The following is a 25,964-nucleotide window of genomic DNA, read 5'->3' on the forward strand; positions in this document are numbered from 1 at the left end:
TCTCTCTCTTCTGTCTCTCTTTGTCTCTCTCTGTCTCTCTCTTTGTGTCTGTCTGTCTGTCTGTCTCTCTCTCTCTCTCTCTCTCTCTCTCAAGCAAGTCAACGGGAAAGCAAACAAACAAACAAAAAGTATACCAAAGAAAAACCACACTACGAAGACAATTTCCATAAACTGTAGGCAATATTTTTTTCTTTAGCGGTCAGTAGGTTTTGACAGTGCTCAAAGAAAAACTAATTACTTTCAGGTATTAAACATCAAGACAGGTGAGAAAAGGAAACTCACCCTAATTATGTACAGAGACAATGCTGTATGCAAATTTCCATTTCCTTCTAAAATAATGAATGATTGCTTAGGAAGAAAATAATTGCTTTGACAATAAATGCAGCTGTTATTTATGTCACATTATTTATAAGACTGATGTGCATAATATTCCTCGAGTCTTAGTATAAATTACAATAATTCAAGAGCACATCACCTACAGACACATGAAAATGTGCTTTAGTTGCTACATTGCTCATTCTAATAAGAACAGGGACTTTTCTCAGAAATAAAGATATTTTATGGGAAGAAATGCGTAAATAACCTCATTATTGACAAACCAGAGTAGAGGAGATACAATAGAGCAGCATAACAGTTCTATGATATAAACATCTCTAATATAAACAAATGGCCTAAGGATTCACAGCTATTTAGTCTTTACAACATCTTAAAGTGGGTGTTATGATGCACAAAGGTATAACTAGATGCTGCAATAGGAAATAATGGTCTAAACTTATACATCTTATACATCTGATATAAAAATTTCAGTCTGATTATTGAACAAATAAACTCATTTCTTATTGTACAATGAAAGTAATAATACCAATCCAGAATATTGTAAACATTATTATCACCCAAAATTCACTTGCTGATGCCAACTCCCTTCTCTCTGTGTGGCACTACTGGGAAATGAAGACTTTGGGAGGTTAGAGAAGTGATGTCTTGAATTAGAGTCCTTGTAAGAGAGACTCCCTGGAGCAGACTGGCTAATCATACTTCATGAAGGTACAAAAGACACCATCTATGAATCTAAGAGTGAACCCTCGGGAGCAATGAATCAACTTGTGTTATAAATCTTGAACATCCTAATCTATGGACCCGTGACCTGTGTTTTGCTATAGCAGGCCAAAGGACTAAAAAATTGTACAGACTTGTTCTGGTAATTAAATAGAACAATACATGCAAAATAATACAGTGTTAGCTGAATACAAAAGAGAACAGCTAACAAATGATGATAATGAAGAATGCATGCAAATATTTGTGAAACCTTTAATTCCTTACAAATGAGTTTAAAGCTACAATTGTTAATAATACCTTAATGACTGAATAGATATTGTTAGTACTTAATATATCACTAATTTATACAAAGAACACTGCATGAGCTTGCCCTGGTCATAGATTAGATCCTCCCAACAGATCAGAGCAGACCTGAAAATAACAATTCTGCAATGACCCACCGCGCACACTATCCTTGTTTAACCGATTTTATTATGAGCATCATTTCACTGATGAGGAAATGTATTTTGTAGTTTGATAACTCATCTCAAATGAGCCAGTTGGATGACAAACCTAAGCCAGGGCTAGAAGGGGACTAGCAAAAGGCGTCCTGTCTTGATCCTGCTAACAGGAAAGAGTAAGTCCCATTTCTCTTCTGGCAGAAGGCAATAACAATGGCAGAGGTTTTGTTAGGTTTTTATTCTCTCAAACATTACATTCCTGCCACAGTTTCCTCTTCCTCTATTCCTCCCAGTTCCTACCCTTGTGTCCCCTCTCCCCCCCAAACTCAGAAAGACAGGATAAAAGGAATAAAGGTAGGAAGGAATGAAAAAGAAAGATCTCCAACAAGTTAAATCTCATTAGTAAAATATATTAATTAAAATATGAACAATGACAGACTAAATCACTTTTTCTTTTTTATTGGTTATTTTATTTATTTATATTTCAAATGTTATCTCCCTTCCCAGTTTCCCCTCCACAATCCTCTCCCCCTGCTCCCTCCACCCTGCCTCTATGAAGGTGCTCCCTACCCACCCATCCACTGCTGTCTCAGCACTCTAGTATTCCCTTATTGTGGGTCATCAAGCCTCAATAGGATCAAAGGGTTCTTCTCCCAGTGATGTCCAATAAGGCCATCCTCTGCTACATATCCAGGTAGAGGCATGGGTCCCTCCATGTATACTCTTTGGTTTGTGGTTTAGTCCCTAGGAGATTTGGGAGCTCTGGTTGGTTGATATTGTTGTTCTTCCTATGGGGTTGCAAACCCCTTCAAATCCTACAGTGCTTGCCCTAACTTCTCCACAGGGCTTTCAGCACTCAGTGCAATATTTGGCTGCATACATCCACATCTGTATTTGTCATGCTCTGGCAGAGCCTCTCAGGGGACAGCTATAATAGGTTTCTGTCAGTAAGCACTTCTTAGGATCAGCAAGTGTCTGGGCTTGGTGTCTGCTGATGGGATGGATCCCTAAGTAGAGTGGTCTCTGGATGGCCTTTCTTTCAGTCTCTGCTCCAATCTTTGTCCCTGCTTTTCTTTTTGACAGGAGGAATTCTGGGTTAATATTTTTGAGGTGAGTGGGTGTGGCTTAATCTCTCAACTGGGGGTCATGCCTATCTACTGCATATGGTCTCTACAGGCTCTGTCTCCACTTTGTTGGGTATTTTGGCTAATGTACTCCCTGTTGGGTCCTGGGAACCTCTTGGGTCCTTAGCATCTGGGACTTTCTAGTGGCTATACCTAGTCCCCCCTCCCCCACTGCTACACATCTACTTTTAAATTTTTGACCCCTCTGTGCTTCATCCCATCTCCTCCTGTATCTGAACCAGACCTCATTTTTCTCCTCCCCCATCCTCTCTCTCTTCCAGATTCCTCTCTCCCTCTACTTTCAAGAGATTCTGGCATCTTTGTAAGTGACAAAGTGTCACCTAGTTGAGATGTCTTTTCTAGGTGTGGTTTAATCACACTGCCATGAGGATCCTGGGGAACTGTCTATCTACATGTGCATTTCTTTTCTTTCTAGCATCCAGCATGTATTAGTACAATGCCAGTCTACATCTATCTGCTATCCTTGCTTCATTGCTACTCTTGCCTGGGGCTCTGTTTGAAGTTGCATTCACTCTGTTTAAGTTCTGCGGGCACCCATTCTCTTTTGTCATAAGGAACATTTCTTAGAGCAAGTACCATAATAACAGCAGTTACTGCTGCTTCTGCGTTGGCTTGGTATTGAGTGGATGTGTATCAGGCACTATGCTAGCTGCTTTAGACACATTACCTCTCTCAACCTCAAAATGATCCTGGAAATGAAGATTGTTATTCACATGGCATGGAGGTAAAGTACACTAAGCAATGTCACAGAGCTTTGGAAATGAAACTACCGGGTTAATACAGGTCCATCTGACTCCAGACCTATGCAACTCCAACTCTACCACAATACAGACAGGTTTATAATTATCCTAGTACTTTGTATAATCATTATGATTATATCAATTAAAAGCTAATAAATACCCTAGTAGTCACAGTTAATCATTATTCTTCCAATCTGACGGTATCTTTATATTGTGCAATATAGCTTACATGTATGTCTGATGTTGTGGACTTCATGGTCCTCATGATAGAATTATGTTCTATAGTATAACTGCCCACCACCACACCATGGACATATACTTACAGAATCTCTTTAATATAATCAGATATCTTGGGAACTGATGATTTATGGCTAATGGAAACAACACATTTTTAAACCAAACTCGGCTTGAGGGAAAGAAGAAAAGCCTTTTATATATTCTATCATATCACATTTTTTTATGTCATCCTTTCCTATAGGTAAATATCAACTAAGTTTTTGTTAGAATCAAAAGGAAAATTCTTAGCCACCTTTAGCTGCATCATTTACCTGTAGGGGTTTGGTACTGATTTGGAGTAATTGGCTTGCCCGTATTCTGACATTTTATCAGACTATCTATATCCCTTGCTGTATGATACCTGCAACAATAACTACCTACCTTTTTCTCTAGCCAAATTAAGGACAACTAACTTTCACCTCTGTTAGACAGGATTTAGCCAGTAGATTTCAAGTGTGGTCTCTGACTGACCTTTGTTGGAGAAGGATGTCATCAGCATCAATGAAGCAAAAACAAAAGTAGGATATGAAGAAGGAACAAAGTGGGTGCTGTGACAGACATGAGAGGTGAGGTCAGGGGTCAAGGAAGCTTCACTGAAGTGACTCAGAGACCATCACACTGGAATAAAGAAATAATGTGTATCTTATAATACCCATCCTCTTGTAGCTCAAATGGCTCTACGTTCTGTTGAATTTAATTGTTCCGTGATAAATTAATGAAAAGAATGGCGACATTGGAATTGCTCCATAATGAGAATAAAACTGGCACCCATTATCTGGATTCTTCAGTGGAATCGAGATGCTAATGAGCAGCCAGCAGCTCACAAAAGCCTCACCTTAGTATAATGAGAGATTAGTAAACTAGATTGTTCTGCCCCCTTGAAATCATGCATTTGAATCATCGCTCACTACAATGCAGCCCTTTACAAATGACACATTCTACAGCAGACCAATAACTCATTTCTGCCTCCCTGAAGGTTTTTTTCTTCCTATCTCTGAACCCAATATGGATTACTCATAAATATTAACATTTTGTTAGTGTGGAATCTTAGGCCAATTTGAATGGTGGAGATTGGGGTGTGATGTGACTTGAAAAGAGAAATGAAGTTATTGTGAGTTTGTGGATAGAAATGAGTTCTGCAGGAAAAGAAATCTGAAACACTGCATGGAATAAGTGACAATTTTTGGTTACTTTATTTATTGTCCAAAGAAGGAAAATCACAATAAAGAGATTAAGCTCCTTTTTATAGCCTTAAAATTGTATACTGACCCTTCAAGTTCATTTTCTCCTCATCTCCAGAGTTTTCAAGTGTAGTATTTAAAAACAAGACTGCTGTATCACATATTAGTGGCTTATCATTATTATTTCTACATACAGCATTTAATGAAGTTTTCGCAAAAACTTCCCTGACAACTAATTGTAATTATTCTTCCCACATTCAACATTGTATTACTTAACATCCTTGTGAATTGCAGACCTAAATGATTTGAATGCAGATTTTTTAACTATAAGATGTATGCCTTAAAGCTAACATGACAAGGGAACAACAGGGCAGGGCAGACATGGCTCTGTCCTTTGCTTTGTAAAGCCCTTGCTTGCTATTTAGAGAATCATTTTGAATTCACATTTCCCCCAACTTAATGATAGAACACATCATTAGGCTCAATAGATAGACTTAAACTAGTTTTACATGGTTTTGGAAAACCAAAGTGCTATATTAGACATCATTGAGATGGTATTAGGACCACTGCACATTTGATACCCCTAAGTGTGTGTGTATTGATGGACTCTGACTACTTAATGTTTTAAGGTAATTAAACCACAAAAACTCATTGGAATAATGTTTAGGGCTGACTTAAACCCTTAAAGCCATTAGCAGTTAACTGCCAAGTTGTTCTGAGTTTCTGTGTGCATGAAATTGAATCATAGGCTAGTGGCAAGATGCATCAAACCTTGACAACTTTACATATTTTACCACAAACCAGGAAATAGAGGAGGGCAAAAAACTGAATGTGATAGCAAAAAATGTCCAACCTCCTCGCCCCTGATTTCCACTGGATGTTTCCTAGAATCATTGATTCCTAGAATCATTGTCTGAATAGCCCAATTTAATCTTCATTCAGGTGTATGTACAGGTATTTCACATGTTTTGGTTAATAGAGTCAAATCAAAGGGTATATTTGCTGGGCCTGTAGAGCATGTAGAATTGATAGGCATGTGGAAGACACCACCCACCACTAAGAAGTTTAGCAACACAGACAAGTCATGACTGATGTCTAACATTTTAGTCTAGTGTAGTAAGCAACCCAAGAAGAATGAGCAAATGAGGAGAGACTAAGTACAAAATACAATGTTGAGAATTATAAGATCTGGAGAGTCAGAAGTTCCTGGATTAGGGGAGGATATAATAAATAGGTTTAAATCCCTCATTAGAACCAAATGTAAAGGGTGATGAGCCTGTCACTAGAACAAAAATATCTATGGAAACATAAAAATATCTAGTAGAAAGCACAAGACTCTAGGACCAAGGGAATCTACCCTTTCAAATCAGCATTAATCAGCTTTTTGCCATGAGAACAAGGCACCTGAGGCAATGTATTTGTCTCTTAGGTCTGGAATTTTCAGTCCAAACCTGAGAAGCTTTGGAAATAGAAGTACAACATGGTGTAAATGGGCAAATCCAAACCCCTTATATCAGGAGCCAGAAACAAAAGAGGAAAAGATGTAGAACAAGGATTCATAAAATTCCATACCACCAGTAACCTAAGGACCTCTCACAAAATGTCAGCTACTAAGAGGACATAATGCCTCCCATGTAGTTCCAGCACAGGGGCCAGGCTTTCAGCACACAGTGGGTGTTCAACATATAAACCATATCATCTCTAGTGATAAAATATCCTGTTATGATCATAGAAAACATCTGGGATCAAGAATTGATTCCAAATGAATAATTCCAGAATCTGAGCAACGATGACTTGCCATATTTAAACACAACTAAAACTTTTTAAGTTTTAAAAGAAGCAGAGAAACACATGCACAAGGAGAGAGAGAGAGAGAGAGAGAGAGAGAGAGAGAGTGGATTGGGTGGTGCCATGTTAGAGAAAGTGATCTATATTCACTATAGTATATGAAAAATAGGCAGTATAGAACACCATCTTTGCAATCATCAAAATACTCAATATTTCTCCATAAATCACATTTAATGAGTCCATCTGTCACCATTGGGTTACAAATGGTCTTAAAACTGGAAATGAGAGAATTTGGGTCAGGCCCACTCTTTTATCAAAATGTTCAATGTGAACAGTGACTTTTTTTTCAACCAATTGTTGACAGAACTTTGAGCCAAATGAGGCCCTGTTGATATGTCAGTGCTACCCATATCAACCTTCACCCTGGATCTGGGGAGCAGTACGGCTGCCTTCATAGAGTAGTGTCAGCATCACAGGTTTGTCTTTATATGTCTCTTGTCTGGACTGAAAGCTTATATAGTTTGAACAGATTTCATTCAATCTAAAGAGATCATTAAACTGAGCCCAAGCAGGTAAGGCCCACCAGGCAGCAGGCTGGGTTTTACTTCTGGATCTAATTTCCATGAACACTTATGATACATCTGTTTTCTCCCTGAGTTCATTTAAATAAAACCCAGATTTGTAGAGATCCACAAATGTGAGAAAAATGTTTAATATGTAAATTATTTTAATAAAATTTGAATGTGCCTCTCAGTGCTCCAATGAATTTAAAGAAATGTGCTCATGACAAACTTCCTAAGCAAATGCCATTTTACTTTGGGGCACCTTGAAGTGTAATGACCACTTTTTTCAATTTATGTGTCTAAAGACTGGGTACATATTTATGCCAAAACTATTACTTTAAAGAGTGTTGCATTAGAAAGCAAATACCTTTAAAAAATGTAAAGAGGAAATAAACTTCTTTCCCATCAATGCGCAGTCCCTATGTGCACCTTTCAGAAGAAAATCTCATCACCAACATTAAATTCTTCTTTGAGCTCTCATTGATCAGAGCCTTAGATTATCCAAACAGTCCAAGACTAAAATAACACAGAAGAGATTTTGGAAAATCTCCAAAGTTCATTTTAGATTAAATCTACTGGTTTTTAGACTCCTGCCCTCGTCTAGTGATAAAGGTGGATTATCCCTGTACACTGTCTAATTAAGGACAAACAGTAACGTGACCATCTATACTTGTAGCAAAAATGTCATAACCTTCCTTTTCTGTTTAAAACAAAACTTTCATATTTGATCTGTCATTTGTGTGAATAGTGTACCATTGTGCCTTCAAAGCCTGAAGTATTAACTTAGGAAAAGACAATTTCCCTTGTAGCTAAACTATAATTTTTTTTATATCATAATGGGATTTTCAACTTTGTTACTGTTGCCACTAGTTCCAAACTAATAGATCTGAGTGTGAGAGCTTTAAGTCAGTCTTTGATGGTGATAATGAATATAGAACTTTCTTTAATTAAAGTACTTTTAATCTGGGAGTGGAAAGCCAATTAGGAAGTTGCTGCATGCTTTACTCTAAAATTACATAGGTAGACCTAGTTCAGAAGTGATAAAGATGCTGAATCTTCAAAGATCTGGTTTAATGTTATTTGTTACATAGTGGTATTGTGATCTGAAAAAAAAATCAAAGCATCAATTCCTCGTTTGAAGAATTAGTGCATGCTTTTGTATCAAAGAATAATTTGTATGTGGAGTAACTACTATGATATGTTCTGAGATGCAGGAAATAAAAGTACACAGTTTGTGGTAGTTTTAGAATCACAAGATGGAAGCCACTAAGAGACATCTATGCTATCCATAGTGATTCAAGTCTCTAATGATAGTCCTCTGTAGACAAAGGCAGACAGACCTGTGAGTGTAGGGCCAATTTATTCTACACAATGAGTCCCAGGTTAGCCAAGGCTACATGGTGATGCCTTGTCTTTCAAAGGACAATGAGCAAGTGAGGAGGAGGAGGAGGAGGAGGAGGAGGAGGAAGAGAGAGAGAGAGAGAGAGAGAGAGAGAGAGAGAGAGAGAACTGTGTTTTTCTAGCTAATTAAAAATTGGGCAACCAGGAGAAGTCAATTTTTTCAAGGATAACTCACATGAGGCTATAGATTCCATTTCTGGACAATGTGTACATAGTATATGTTTCTTTGATAGGAGTAGATATGAAGGAATAGTTCAATATCTGTAGCAGGTTTTCAGCAAGCATATTTTAAGAGAAAGTGGGAGGGAAATTGACATCAACATAGGTTCAACTCCTGTGAAATAAGAAAGTATGGGAAGCACAGCTGGAGAACATCATACTAAGTGAGGTAACCCAGTCTCAAAAGATCAATCATGGTATGCACTCACTGATAAGTGCATATTAGCCTAGAAACTTTGAATACCAAAGACATAATCCACAAATTAAATGATGTCCAAAAAGAATGAAGGAGTGGCCCCTGGTTCTGGAAAGACTCAGTGCAAGAGTATAGGGGAATTCCAGAACAGGGAAGTGGGAAGGGGCAGATGGAGGAACAGGGGGAAGGAAGAGGGCTTATGGGACTTGAAGGGAATGGGGACCCAGAAAAGGGGAAATCATTTGAAATGTAAATAAAAATTATATCAATAAAAAAATACTGAAAAAAATCGTTCATTGTAAAGTTACTCTTAAAAGGTTTCCCAAATCCAAGGAGCTCAGAAGGAAAAGCTTTAGAATCTCAGTGTGGCTTTGCGATTAACTTGGAACAGCTACAAGACACAGCATTTTTTTATGCATACACTGAGGAAGATTTCAAGGCACACTGAGGAGGCTGCTGAGTTTTGGAAGTTTCCTGAAGGAGATTTGAGAGGGTCTACTTCATGGCTACCATGATTTCCTAACATAATTAACATTTAATATTGCCTCACCTCTCTACAGGTATCTACTTATCTAATTTGCTTCATCTAAACATATAGAGGTCCTTCTCCTCTGGTGAGTCTTTGTTGACTGTGGGTGATACTTCACCAGTGGAAATAAATAACAACTGTCCTAGTAAAAAACTTTGGATTGATGTAATAAGCAAGATCTTTAGATGATGATAACAAGAATAATTGACGTGGACTATGATTATTCTCTAGTGGCTCAACAGATAGTAAATATTTTAACTCCAGTGTTCACAAACATAACCCACACATCAAATGAGGTACAAGAAGAAAGGAGGAGTGGCCCCTTGTTCTGGAAAGACTCAGTGAAGCAGTATTCGGCAAAACCAGAACGGGGAAGTGGGAAGGGGTGGGTGGGAGGACAGGGGAAGAGAAAGGGGCTTATGGGACTTTCGGAGAGTGGGGGGGGGATAGGAAAGGGGAAATCATTTGAAATGTAAATAAAAAATATTTCGAATAAAAAAAAGATAATAACAATTCTATAAATATTTATTTCTCCCTCCCCTTAGAGAATAATGACTTATGTTCTATGCAAGGTCACCAGTTCTCTCGCTAAGTGTCAGATCACTTTTTCTTTATATTTCTTTTGCTAATCTTGATTGATAACATACTTAGAGTATAAAGTTCTTTGGTTATGGATATTTCAATAGTGGGCTGAGAAAGGTCAAGAACTACCCTGAATGTTGGTAGTGCCATCTCATTAGCTAGAGTCCTAAATAAATTAAAAAGAGGCAGGCTAGAAAGTTGTCTCAATAGTTAAGAGCAAATATTGCTCTTGATAAGAAAACTTAATCTGTTTTCTAGAAGCATGATGGGTGGATCACAATCACCTATAACTCCAGGTCCAGGGGAGTTCTTGTGAACCTCTATCCACATAGTCAAATATGCCCCTCTTCAACCATGTCCTCTATCCAATGATAGACGGAGACTAAAGGTCAAAATCAATCCTTCCTCTCTTATGCTATTGATATTAGACATTCTGTCATGGAAACAAAAGGGCAAGCACAGTTACTATGGCACAACCTTTTTTTCTTAAGTACTTCCTACCTCCAAACCCTAATGAAACTCCTGTGAGAATCTCAGTTTTTCTATATATCAATCTATTCTTTTCCTTGACTAGATAGCAATAGTGTAGCACTATTATTAGAGTTCTTATGAAGTCCACAAGTGAACTCGGCTGGGGGAGTTTCACAGGACCACACCCTAGTGAAGGGAGAGGTAGTTAGGCTTAGGCAATTTCTCAAAGGGCTAGAACCAGTAGAAAACTAAGTGGTCAGTACTAAACCTATGTTCACTCAGACATTCATTAGAGCCAATAGTGTGTATATACATATGCATTTACATGAATATAAAAAATAAAGAGATGAAATTTTTGAGATGGGTTTAGGTAAGGGGATGGGAGGAATTAAAGGGAGGAGAGGAGAAGGTATAAATGATGTAAATGATATAAATGATGTATGTTCATATATGAAATCCTCAAAAAAATAATTTTAAATAAGTAAAACTATTTGCCCCTTGGAAACTTTTTTTAAAAGTTTTAAAGTAAAATTTAAACATTTGGGTTTAGTGCATATAATGAAAACATAATTGCAAAGAGGTTTGGAATACAAAGATTTTGAAGACATTCAAATTTTGAAAATTCAAGCCAATTGGCAAATGTTTTGAAAGGCTTATTCCATTTTATTTAAATGGAAGCCTCACCATTTGAGCAACAGCATAGAGTCTAAGAAAAACATGCCCAGGGAAGAAACATATGATACATGCATTGGTTTGCTTTCCCATTTTACTACTATACACTGGGAACAGATGTTTCAATGAGGTTTGATATTCTAAATTCTTCCAGCCTGTTGAAAAGTCGTCCATTCCACCAGTTCCTAAGTTCTAAGTCCTTAAACATTGTTTACAACATAACCTCCTTGAGGTTGTTCCTCCCTCTTTCTTTCCCTGATCTTATTGTCTATGAAGCACTAGTTATCACCTCTTCGATTGTGTGAATTTTTCCTGAGGGGACGAGGACAGAGGTCTGTTGATCTCAACATGGCACTGAGAGCAGACCAAGAAAATTACCTTGCCCAAGGGTACCTGTGTGAAGCAGGAAGAGTATTGGACTATTGACAGAGCCTAGGTGATACTAAGGCAGTTGCATCACTAAAAACATCCACCCAAGCTTTCCTGACAACTCCCAAAAGATGCAGCATTTGGGGTTTTCTGAACACTTTGAAGGTTGTTCTGGCTGTCAGAGTGTGTCTTGTCAACAATTGTTACTGTTTATAAAGTTTTGGAGAGGGACTTTGTGACTCAAGCAACTTTCACAGATTCCCAAGCTTTGTAAGTTGTGTAAATATATTCTTTCCTCTAACAGGGAATGATTGTAGTCATTTTGTTTTTATTGAGCTATGTTCCTTACCAAAATATAACATCCTGGGATGTCAAAATTGTTCTTTTAAAACCCTTTAGATTTCCAGGCCAAGCAAAGACTCTCACTCATACAAAACATAGAACTTCTGAGACAGGTCAGAGAAGGGGAGGTGACAGAAAAAGAGAGGAATGAGTAGAAGATAGTAGAAGAAGAGACAAAGGAAAGAAAAGATATATGTAGAGAGAAGCAGGAAGGGACTGTAGCATGTGTCTTGCCACATACTAGGGCATATGCTATGTCCTACTAAGTCCTATGACTACCTGCATAGTCATCCATAAATATTCTCAAGGTCATTCTAGTCCTTCCATCCCATCTCAATCACCTGCCGATAGACGATAGACGTCTTAGAAGTCATCTTCCCTGTGTGCTATTAATTGCAGGTTATTGTCCCAAAATTTCTGACTGTTTTCTCCACACTGTGTAACCTTTCTCCACGCAGAGAACCTTTATTTTGAATATAATGTTAAATTGATTTTACAAATCTATGGCTATGTTACACATAGGTAATTTATCTAGAGAAACTACACTCCCCCCTCTTTCCCTTCTCTCTTCCCTCAGAATGTACCTCATTCCCAGCCTGTTTTGTCATGCAGAGTAATTCTAATTTCCTTCTCCTTACTGTTCCTTCCATACTCACTTTTCTTGCTGCTGCAAGGGCACCACTAACTTACTTGTTATTTATTTATACTTTGCTATGTTCTGGGAAGAGTTTGTTGTATTACACATTCAACTGCAATAAGCATATAAAAGAAAGTGTAAGTACAATATGAAACTAGGATTATGAATGATCTGTTTCTGTTCAGTTGTGATAAAAAATATTAGAAAAAAAGTGTTAAAATGATATATCAGAGCATGGGAAATGTATGCTAGAGTGAAGGCCCAAGGCTTAGACTGAGATAAAATTAAAATGCCAAGACAAAAATCATATGTTCAACTCCTCTTACTCTTTCTTTCCTTCCTTCTCCATCTTTTGCCATTTTAGAGACAGAGTAACTCAACCTGGCTTTAGACTCATGCCAATCCTACTGCCGCAGTCTCCCTAGTTCTGGAGGGATGCACCATGACACCTGCCTTTAGGCTCTTGATTAATCTGAGTCATTGGCTGACAACTACTTGGCAAACAAAAGTTAGAAGGAACCAAAGCTAGTTTTGACATTACAGTCATTGTGGAGTATGTGAAACAATCCCCCAAGGAACAACAAAGATTTGTCCTGGGAAGAACTTGATTCTAGAACAGTATGTTGACATCATTTTTGAAACATGACATAGAGGGACAATAGATCAGAAGCAGGAGTCCTGGCCTTACCTAATACATAGAGAAAGAACAGTGGCTGGAGATCTAATTGAAAGCACCCAATCATAAGGACTAAAGCCTTTTGGGCCATAAACCATTCAGAAGATAATGACAGGTTCCTAGAGGGTGAGAAAAGACCCAAGTTGAATGGTGACTGCTAGCAATCTGTTTTAGCCTCTTTTGTATTGCCCCAAGCCAGCTTTGCTTTTCTCACACTTGAGTTTTATGTTTGCCCTCCCTTGTAGTTACTATGACTGTAGTCTTCCTCACTAGGCCATGATCACAAATATTGGGGCCAGGGACACACAGAGCTCTGGACTAGGACTTTAATATGCCACTCACTGAAATAGCTATTTTCCTTAATGGTCTCTATCCAAAGAATAGCCCAGTGAAGGTCACATTGACTGTTAACCTATTCTGAGTGTGGCAGGCCTGCACAAATGATGCCTAAATTGTTCCTCAAGAACAATTTGAGTGTGAATAGAAACTGCACAATAGACTGTGTCATCCATGAAAAGACGATCTCATCAGACATGCAGAACTTATTCCTCAAGATTCTCTACTTAAGGAAGCAGGCTCATTGCCACAGCAGAGATATCTATGATAATGCTTCTTCAAACCAGTAAAACAAAAGTAACAGACTTTAGCACTGATTGTGTTTATTAAATTGCACAGCATGACATTGTTAATAGTCTCAAAAAACAATTTGGGTGTGCAAAGCGGCACAGAATAGAATATATTATGATGCTTAAGTTGTTTTAAATATCCAGAGTAGGCTTTTTTTTTCAAGTTGTTGTTATTTATTGGTACATAAGATGCCCTTCGAGGAAGGAGATTTTAGAGACATGGGAGGTGGCTTTGTCACCTTCATTAGAGGTCTATATCTAAGCTATGCATGACTTTCAATTAAAGTCAGGAAGAGACATCTCAGATTTTTTATTTTTCTTGTAGCTATATGTTCTAGGAGAAAGTGTGTGTGTGTGTGTGGGTGGGTGTGTGTGTGTGCGAGAGAGAGAGAGAGAGAGAGAGAGAGAGAGAGAGAGAGAGAGAGAGAGAAAGAGAGACAGAAACAGAGAGAGACAGAGAGAGACAGAGAGAGAGCATGGATGTGGATGTGGGTGGTATATGTGTATTCGTGTGTGTCTTTGTGTGTGTGTTTGTATGTGTGTGTGTGTATGTGGTATATGGGTCTAGAGCAGGATGTACATACACGGGTATATGCATATACTTCTGTGTATATATGTGTATAGTTATATTATTTATACCAAAACCTTTGTATCTGATACTGCACTCATGATTAATTCAATAAAGATATAATGATAACATTTGAAAAAGCTTTGTTACTAGGGCCTACTCCTAATGAATCCAAAAGAATTCACACACACACACACACACACACACACTTACACACACACACACACACACACTCACACACACACACACACACACACACACAATTGAAGGTAAGAAGTGATATCACCACAATAAGAGCAGCATGTGTTAGAGTAGGAAACTCATAATGAGCAAGATTTGGGTGCAATGCTGACAAAATGACATTGTGCAAGAAACTGTACAGTGTTCTCAGAGTAAAAAGTGCTTTGATGTTCTCCTGGTCCTTTCTGCTGTGGCAGACTCCTAGCTGGTCTGCTCCTCTAAAGACACCATAACCTGATCTATCCTGCACTATCTAGGATGCACTACACTCAGAGCAGTTGATGCCATTGCTTGAAAGCATGCAGGGCAACTGAGCAGACAGACTGAAAGCCTCCCTGGAGTACCGCGGCATATAAGGAAACAGAAACCATAGTTAGTAGCCCCCCCCTGGAGAACATCTTCACATAGGACAACAGCTTGACTGCTCCACTGAAGACCCAACCATCTGAAGGCTTCCCAGGAGATCTACTGCAACAGATCAGCAGCTTCTCTGCCCCTCTGAAGAACCCCCATTTGGAAGGACACACAGGTGGTCTCTCACAGCCAGGGCCACATGCCTACAGGGAGACCTGGAGCAACCCAGGAAAAGAAGAGGTAGACTCCATACAGAATCACCCAGACCAACAAACACCAGGGATATCCAGATGGCAAAAGGCAAATGCAAGCATATAAGCAGCAGAAGACAATATAGGTGGGCATCATCAGAAGCCAGTTCTCCCACCACAGCAAGCCCTGAATACAACAACACACCTGAAAATCAGGAATCTGTCCTAAAATCCTATCTCATGAAGATAATAGAGTCCTTTAAGGAGGATATCAATAACTCACTGAAAGAAATATAGGAAACACAGGTAAACAGGTGAAGGAATTGAATAAAGTGATCCAAGACCTAAAAGTGGAAGTAAAAACAATAAAGAAAATTCAAATAGAGGCAAACCTAGAAATGGAATACCTAGAAAGAGGTCAGGAATTACAAATGTAATTATCACTAGCAATACAAGAGACAGAAGAGAGAATCTCAGGTATAGAAGATACATTAGGAGAGATTGACACAACTGTCAAAGAAAATGCAAAATGTAAAACACTCATAACCCAAAGCACCTGGGAAATTCAGAACACAATAAAAACACCAAATCTAAGAATAATCAGAATAGAGGAGAATGAAGATTCCCAGCTCAAAGGACCTGAAATTGTCTTCAACAAAATCATAGGAGAAAACTTCTCCAACCTAAAGAAAGTGATGGCCATAAAGGTACAAGAAGTCTATAGAACACCAAATCAATTAATGGGACCAGAAAAGAAAATCTTCTTGTCACATAATAATAAAGACACTAAATTCACAGAAAAAAGAAAGAATATTAAATGCCACAGATGAAAGAGCCAAGTAGCATACAAAGGTAAGCCAACCACCTTTCAAAACTACACCAGACTCATCAAAAGAGACTGTGAAAGATAGAATAGCCTGGACAGAGGTCATGCAGAATCTAAGAGAACGAAAATGCTAGCCCAGGCTACGATACCCAGCAAAACTCTCAATCAACATAAATGGAGAAAACAAAAGATTCCAGGATAAAACCAGTTTCTTTCTACCAATCCATCCCTACAGAGGATCCTAGAAGGAAAACTCCAATACAAGAAAGGACTTGCATCAAAGAAAGGACTTTGCATACTTGCATCCAAGAAAGGACAAGATATTAAGCATCCAACAAGCCAAAAGGAGAGAATGACAAGCACATAAAGCCACCTACAAAAACAAGCATATCAGGCACCAACAGTCACCTCTCCGTAGTGTCTTTCACTATTAATTGGTTTAGCTCATCTATGAAAAGATATAAGTTAACAGACTGGATCCGCAAACAAGATCCAACATTTTCCTGCGTACAAGAAACATACCTCAATAATAAAGACAGACAGTAACCCAGAGTAAAAGGATGGAAAAAGGTCTTTCAAGCAAATGGTCCCAGGAAACAAGCTGGAGTTTTGAGCCTATCCAATAAAATGGATTTCCAACAAAAAGTTATCAAGTGTGATGAGGAAGAACACTTCATATTCATCAAGGGGAAAATCCACCAAGAGAAATTCTCAATTCTGAACATCTTTGCCCCAAATACAATAACGCCCACAATGATAAAAGAAACTTCGGTAATGCTCAAAAGCACAGGTTGAACAGAATACCACACAATAATAGTGGAAGAATACAACACCCCATTATCATCAATGGAAATAGAAAAAATCATAAAAACAATGGAAACATGTCATTGAACAGAAACACAATGAAACAAATAGAGGTTATGAACCAAATGGATTTAACAGATATCTACAGAACATTGAACCCTAAAACAAAAGACTAAAACTTCTTCTCAGCAATTCATGGTACCTTCTCCAAAGTCAACCATATAATTTGTCACAAAACAACCCTCAACAGATACAAGAAAACTGAAATAATTCCATGCATCCTATCAGATCACCATGATCATAGGCTGGTCTTCAATAACAACAAAAACAACAGAAAGCACACATATACATGGAAACTGAACAACTCTCTACACAATAACTAGGTCAGGAAAAAAATAAAGAAAGAAATTAATGACTCCCTGGAATTTATTGAAAAGGTTGACACAACCTATCCAAACTTGTGGGGCACAATGAAAACAGTGCTAAGAGGAAAATTCACAGCACTAAGTGCTCTGGTAAAGAAACTAGAGAGATCTTACACTAACAACAGCACACCTGAGAGCTCTAAAACAAAAAGAAGCAAACACACTCAAGAGGAGTAGAAGGCATTAAATAGTCAAACTCAGGGCTGAAATCAACCAAATATAAACAAAGAGAATAATGCAAAGAATCAACAAAACCAAAAGCTGGTTCTTTGAGAGAATTAACAAGATAGATAAACCCCTAGCCAAAATAACTAAAGGGCACAGAAGCAGTATCCAAATTAACAAATCAGAAATGAAAAGGAAGACATAACAACAGACCTGGAAGAAATTAAAAAAAATCATCAGATCGTACTACAAAAGCCTATACTCAACAAAACTGGAAAATGTAGATGAAATGGATGGTTTTCTAGACAGATACCACATACCAAAGTTAAATCAAGAGCAGGTAAACTATGTAACAGGCCCATATCATACAAGGAAATAGAAGCCATTAAAAACCTCCCAAACAAAAACCCCAAGGCCAGATAGATTTAGTATAGAATTCTACCAGACCTTCCAAGAAGAAATAATAACAATGTTCCTCAAACTATTTAATAAAATAAAAACAATAGGAACACTACCTAACTCAATTTAGGGAGCCACAATTTCTCTGATACCTAAACCACACAAGGAACCAACCAAAAAACAGAACTTCAGACCAAGATCACTTATGAATATCCATGCAAAAATATTCAATAAAATTCTTGCAAACTGATTCTAAGAATACATCGTCATTCATGATGATCAAGTAGGCTGAATCCCAGGGATACTAGGTTGGTTCAATATATGAAAATCCATTAACATAGGCCAGTATATAAGCAAACTCAAAGGAAAAAAATCACATAATCATCTCCTTAGATGCAGAAAAAGCATTTGACGAGATACAACACCCTCTCATGTTAAAAGTATTGGAGAAATCAGAAATTAAATGCCCCACCTCTAAACATAATAAAAGCAATTTACTGCAAATAAAATCCCAATATCAAATTGAATGGAGATATACTTGAAGAAATTCCACTAAAATTGGGGACAAGACAAGGATGCCCACTCTTCCCATATCTATTCAATATAGTATTTGAAGTTCTAACTAGAACAATAAGACAACAAAAAGAGATCCAGATTGGAAAAGAAGAAATAAAGGTATCACTATTTGCAGATGATAGTATACATAGGTGACTCTAAAAATTCTGCCAGACCACTTCTCCAGATGATAAACAACTTCAACAAAGTGGCCAGATATAACATTAACTCAAATAAATCAGATTTCCTTTATACAAATAAAAAACAAGAAGAGAAAGAAATTATGAAATAAACTCTCTTCATTATAGCCACAAATAATATAAAATATCTTGGGGTAATTCTAACCAAACAAGTGAAAGACTGGTATGACAATAACTTCAGGTCTCTCAAGAAAGAAATCAAAGATCTCAGAAGATGGAACAAACTCCCATGCTCCAAATGGATTGACAGAATTAATATAGTAAAAAATGACCATCCTACCAAAAGCAATCTACAGATTCAATGCAATCCCCATCCAAAAAAAAAAAAAAAAATCCCAATACAATTCTTCAAAGACTTGGAAAGAACAGTTCTCAAATTCATCTGGAAAAAAAATCCAAAAGAGTGAAAACAATTCTTAACAATAAAAGAAAGGCCAGGGGAATCACCATCCTTGACCTCAAGCTTTACTACAGAGCATTAGTGATAAAAAAAACTGCCCAGTGTTGGTACAGAGAGAGACACATTAATTAATGGAATAGAATTGAAGACCCAGAAATAAAACCACATACTTACAGACACTTGATCTTTGACAAAGATGTCAAAAATATAAAATGGGAAAAAAGAAAGCATCTTCAATAAATGGTGCTGGTCTAACTGGCTGTTAATATGTAAAAAAAAAATGAAAATAGACCCATATTTGTCACCTTGCACAAAGCTCAAGTCCAAGTGAATCAAGGACCTCAATATAAAACCAGATACACTGAGTCTAATATAAGAGAAAGTGGGAAAGAGCCTTGAACTTATTTGTACAGGGGGAAATTTTCCTAAACAGAACTCCAGTGGCTCATGCTTTAAGATCAAGAATTGATAAATGGGACCTCATGAAACTAGAAAGCTTCTCTGAGGCAAAGGACATAGTCAATAAGACAAATCGGTTACCTACAGATTGGAAAAAAATCCACACTAACCTCATCTCTGATAGAAATCTGATATCTAAAATATATAAAGAACTAACTAGCTGTCAATAAAAAAAAATGAAAATAGACCCATATTTGTCACCTTGCACAAAGCTCAAGTCCAAGTGAATCAAGGACCTCAATATAAAACCAGATACACTGAATCTAATATAAGAGAAAGTGGGAAAGAAGCTAACTACCAAAACCCCAAACAACCGAATCAAAAATGGGGTATATTTACACAATGGAATACTACTCAGCTATTAAAAACAACGAATTTATGAAATTCTTAGGCAAATGGATGGAACTAGAAAATATCCTGAGTAAAGTAACATAATCACAAAAGAAAACGCATGGTATGCACTCACTGATAAGTGGATATTATCCCAAATGCTTGGAATACCCAAGATACAATTCACATACCAAATGAAGCTCAAGAAGAAGTACAAAGTATGGATACTCTCGTCCTTTTTAGAAGGGGGAACAAAACACCCACAGGAGGAGATACAAAGTATGTAGCAGAGACTGAGGAAAACATCATCCTGACACTGCCCCACTGAGGGATCTATCCCATATACAGTTACAAAACACAGACACTATTGTGGATGCCAAGTGCTTGAAGACAGGAGCCTGATATAGCTGTCATCTGGGAGGCTCTGCCAGTGCATGACAAATACAGAGGTGGACACTCTCAGCTAACCATTGAACTGAGCACAGGGTCTCCAATGGAGGAGCTAGAGAAAGGACCCAAGGAGCTTTAGAAGTAACAATAATATGAACCACCCAGTACCCTCAGGGATCCCAGGAACTAAATCACCGACCAAAGAGTGCACATGGAGGGACCCATGGCTCCAGATGCATATGCAGCAGAGGATGGCCTTGTTTGACATCAAAGGAAGGAGAAGCCTTTGGTCCTGAGAAGGCTAGTTACCCCAGTATAGGGAAATACCAGGACAGGGAAGTGGGAGTAGGTGGATTGGTGAACAGGGGCAGGGGGGATGGGTTAGGAGATTTTCAGGGCAGGAAACCAGGAAAGGGAACAACATTTGACATGTAAATAAAGAATATATCTATTTAAAATGTCAGAAACATTTAGTATTTATCACAAATGTAGTGGGGCTGGAGAGACGGCTCAGCAGTTAAGAGCACTGACTGCTCTTCTGAAGGTCCTGAGTTCAAATCCCAGCAACCATATGGTGGCTCACAACCATCTGTAATGAGATCTGACACCCTCTTCTGGAGTCTCTGAAGATAGCTACAGTATACTTACATGTAATAATAAATCTTTAAAAAAAAACTGGGGAAGACCCTTGAGGACATCGGTACAGGGAGAAAGTTTCTGAACAGAACACCAATAGCGTATGCTCTAAGAGCAAGAATTGACAAATGGGACCTCATAAGGTTACAGAGTTTCTGTAAGGCAAAGGACACCATCAAGAGGACAGATCGGCAACCAACAAATTGGGAAAAGATCTTCACCAATCCTACATCAGATAGAGGGCTAATATCCAATATATATAAAGAACTCAAGAAGTTAGACTCCAGAAAACCGAACAACCCTATTAAAAATGGGGTACAGAGTTAAACAAAGAATTCTCACCTGAAGAACTTCGGATGGCAGAGAAGCATCTTAAAAAATGTTCAACGTCATTAGTCATTAGGGAAATGCAAATCAAAACAACCCTAAGATTTCATCTTACACCAGTCAGAATGGCTAAGATTAAAAATTCAGGAGACAGCAGGTGTTGGAGAGGGTGCGGAGAAAGAGGAACACTCCTCCACTGCTGGTGGGGTTGCAAATTGGTACAACCACTCTGGAAAGCAGTCTGGCGGTTCCTCCGAAAACTGGGCACCTCACTTCCAGAAGATCCTGCTATACCACTCCTGGGCATATACCCAGAGGATTCCCCACCATGTAATAAGGATACATGCTCTACTATGTTCATAGCAGCCCTATTTATAATTGCCAGATGCTGGAAAGAACCCAGGTATCCCTCAACAGAAGAGTGGATACAAAAAAATGTGGTATATCTACACAATGGAGTACTATTCAGCCATTAGAAACAATGAATTCATGAAATTCTTAGGCAAATGGATGGAGCTAGAGAACATCATACTAAGTGAGGTAACCCAGACTCAAAAGGTGAATCATGGTATGCACTCACTGATAAGTGGATATTAACCTAGAAAACTGGAATACCCAAAACATAATCCACACATCAAATGAGATACAAGAAGAAAGCAGGAGTGGTCCCTGGTTCTGGAAAGACTCAGTGAAACAGTATTTGGCAAAACCAGAACGGGGAACTGGGAAGGGGTGGGAGGGAGGACAGGGGAAGAGAAGGGGGCTTGCGGGACTTTCGGGGAGTGGGGGGGGGGCTAGAAAAGGGGAAATCATTTGAAATGTAAATAAATTATATCGAATAAAAAAAAAGAAACATTTTGGCATGATTTGAGCCATCATAAACAAACAACAAAAAAAAAAACAAAAAACAAATGTAGCAAGTATTTAATATCTTACCTCTCACACCTGCAATCTGAAGTCCCTGGACTTTTGAAGATATACCACTATAGCCTGTTAACTCAAATTTGGCAATTACAGTTTGAATGTAAACACTTAAGTCCTCAGTTTGTGATGTCATTTGGGAACATTATGGAGTCTTCTTAGACGGAGTTGGTTATTTGGGCTGGACCTTGTGTAAAGACACAAACTTCTGTCTATTCTCTGCTTGCTAAGTACTGATGCAAGGTGACTAGCCAGCCTTCTGAACTTGCATCCAGAGCTTACCTGCCTGCTGACATATTTTCACCTCAACAGTAAGGTGTCTTCCTAGAACTACAAGCCCAAATAAAGATTGTCTTCCCTAAAACTGTCTTTATAGAAGAGAAAATAAGAAAATGACCTTGCCTAAAACTTATTTTTACAGCAAAACTTTTTCAAAGTAAAAAGTCATGGTCTTTTAAAAATCTTTCTTAAAATTTAAAGATTGAATAATTGCTGTATTATTGTTCTATAGTATCAAAGATATACTTAATATTGCATTTCTAAAATGTGAAAAGAATTATGGGTTTTGAAGCCTTTGTCCCTGTGATTTTTTATTACAAAATAGCATAATATATAATAATGGTGTGTGTGTGTGTGTGTGTGTGTGTGTGTGTGTGTTTGTGCCTTTAATGTGATGGCACCTTTTGAATAGTCAGTCACTGAGAGCTTATTATTCTGCTCTGTGGTAGACATGATAATCCCTGCCAATGCATAATGATTCCAAAGGCTTATTGAGGACTATTTACATGTTCAAGGTTACATAGTTCATAAACATCAAGAATGTCATTCTGACTTTAAATGCCATTCTAAGCCCCATGATTGCTATCAGGAGAAATGTCCATGGGAGCATAAATGTAGGAAGTGAAAATGCTAAACAAGAAGTACATAAAATGTCTATCTCTGTGATATTGTGGGTTGATCAAGATTAATGATCCAGTTGCCTCAAAATCTGTTTCTTTTTTGAGAGGCAGATTAAAATAATTAACAGTGATAGAAAATCAAATACAAGAACAGTGGCTTTCTATTTAGGGTTTTTTATCAGCTATGTGAAAACAGCTGTAGAGTATGTCCCTGATGCCTGAACACACCTGCAAGTGTGCTACCTGAGAGATGCTACAAGCTCCCCTTCTAGCTTTCCTCACGCTGACCTAACCATTCAAAAGCATCAGAAAAATCCCCCAACACTTTTATTCATATATTCCCTCCTGGCTCCCTCTAAAGGGAACAAACCAGATAAAAGTACTCCCCATCTTTTCTCACCTTTCCTATTGGATCTCCACCAGCTTGGTTGGTGTTCTTTGGAAGCTAATTTAATATGGCTCTTATATGCTCTTTGCCATAGCCAAGGAGTCTAATAAATCTTTAATTCCACAAGACTCTTCAGGTATAATTTGGAGGCCATAATAGAATGATCATTAAAGACTCCATGTAGGTGAATAACTTTCTCATGTGCAACACAGCACCTGTCTCTGACCCAGCAGTTCTTATCTCATAGTACAAAAACCAATGATGAATGAACTTCCTTTGCTCTCAGGTCTCCAAGGATTTTGGCAAGTAGAAAACATCCATACCCTGGCTATAATGCCCTTTCGTATTTAAAATATTCAATAATTATTTATTGAGGCTAATAATACATTAATGTTAATTACCTAAATCTGCCCTGCTTGTATTTTTTCTTTTGGATTGTTTTGCTTTGTTTTGTTAAATATAGTGAGAAGACTCAAGTTTCCCTAACAGTAATAAACTGGAAAACTCTTCAAAAAGTCACTTAAAACTGTGTCTGTAGTCTTTTATTTCCCAGCATTCCTCTCTCAGAAATAAAAAAAGAAAAAGGATTTGCTTGGTTACTGACTTCAAGGTAGTAACTTTTTAAAAGATTCTTGGGATTGAAGCAAAATTTACAATCTATACATGAACTACAAATAACACACACATACATAAAAAGAAGTGGAAATGATGTTTCTATTTTTAAGTAAAATAGAACTGACTTTTCACAAGCAAATGAAATGCTTAGCAAGTTTTTATGTAGCAAAATACAGATCTTTTGGTGTTAATTAATTGTGTTAAATACATGGCATTAAGTTAATTACAAGTGGTATCTTCATGGGCTATATCTCCAAATTGTAGATTCAGGGACTTTCCCTTCTATGTGCTAATGGTTTGCTTGGCCATACTATCCAATTAAACAGATAATACAACACTCTGCCTAAAACAAACATCCACACTTAGCAATTTGAAATCAAATGGTTGTGGGGATCACTCTGCCACATACAGTGAAATGTGACAATTTAGAAAGACAATGGCTATGTTAATCTATTCAATGGAGTTTCAGAGCTAGTCGCATCCAGAAGAATAAATAAAAGCATGAGCTTTACAGCTGTTTAGACAGATGAGCCAACAGGGAAAACAGTAAGTACTTCCATCCTCTCCTTGTTATCAATAAGCAATTGTTTTGCCTGCAGAGTCAATTTTTTTTTTTTACTTTTGTCTTGTTTATATTGAGTTGTGGTCTTCTTGTTAACTTTTTCAGGGCGTAATATAAATTATACATTAACAGAAAATTAAAATAAGTAATTTATTATTGGAGTCTGTCTTTTTGACAATGACAATTTCACAAGACTTCAAAGTCTACCAACAATGCTTTTAGTTCCTGGGCTTTTGAAGTGAAGGCTTTATCTCCTTCTTGAAGCCGTGCCCTTAATAAGCTGCTGTTTCGCTTGCTTTGATATTAGGAATGTCTTTTAAATCATGTATAACTGATACACATGTGTTATTGCTCTCTATTTCCCTGAGGAAGGATGAATTAATGTTTCTTTGTATAAACAGGGCACCAACAAAATTGCAAAGAAGTGACTCCATCCAAGTCCAACATGGCCCACAGGGGAGTTTATTAGACTAATATACAGGTGTATGTGTTAAAGAAATAGTGTATCACTGAAAAGACTAGCATGGTGATGACGTCACAGAAGACACATTATAGAGTTCTGCCCTTCTGCATTTTTTACCTCCTTTGTAATATGGATTCCTCCAAGATCATAAGAAACAGATAGGTAAGATGGAGTGAAACCTCCGGTGAGAAATCCATTGGGCTTACTCTGCTTCTGCCCATGGGCACATGCTCTAGCACTATTATGTTGGAGATTGGTTCTAATACTCTGTTTTAAGTCAGCTCCCTAAATCACACAGGAATCAGTTTGTTTGGATGCTGTCTCCAATTGGTTTTTGATTGATCAATACAGAGCCAATGGCCAAATGACTACGCAGGATGAAAGCTGTGGAATTTTGAGGTTTCTCCTGCAAGAAACACAGAAGAGAGAAGTAACAAAATTGTCATGACTTGGAAGCAGAGGTCAGATTTAAGAGCTGCAGGAGAAAATCATCCAGCGATGTAGGTGCAAAGGGAAAGTGGCCCCATGGGAAGGCTTCCAGAAGGAAACAGGGCAGCAGAGACAAATTATAGATTAAGAAAGTTTTAACTCAGGAATATCAGAGGGAAGTGTGTGTTGGCTGCCAAGAGGTTTGGAAGTGCCCAACCATTGAGCTAGTCAGAGCATATGAAAATAAAATGGTTGTGGGTGGGTGTCTTTTCATTTGTGAATCCAGAGAGCTCTGGCTTGTGGCAAGAAGTACGACCTCCCACTTGGAGCTCAGAGTAGATTGACAATTCACTACTACAACTATTACCACAGACTTAGTTATCATTACATTATTCCATTTATTTTCTTATCATGGTTTCTGAGCTAGGGTTATCTCTGTTCTGTAATGGCAATCAATGGACATCATATACCTGGAGAAGAAGCTATACAGGAAAAAAAAGTGCTTTGCA

General features: G+C 37.9%; 1 pseudogene; it reads left to right on the top strand.

The window, feature by feature from the left end:
* The window catches only part of LOC127676347 (ubiquitin-conjugating enzyme E2 G1-like), a 1,073,095-nt pseudogene that overhangs the window by 400,783 nt on the left and 646,348 nt on the right, over nucleotides 1–25,964 (top strand).

This window comes from Apodemus sylvaticus, chromosome 1, assembly GCF_947179515.1.
Source record: "Apodemus sylvaticus chromosome 1, mApoSyl1.1, whole genome shotgun sequence".
NCBI lineage: Eukaryota > Metazoa > Chordata > Mammalia > Rodentia > Muridae > Apodemus > Apodemus sylvaticus.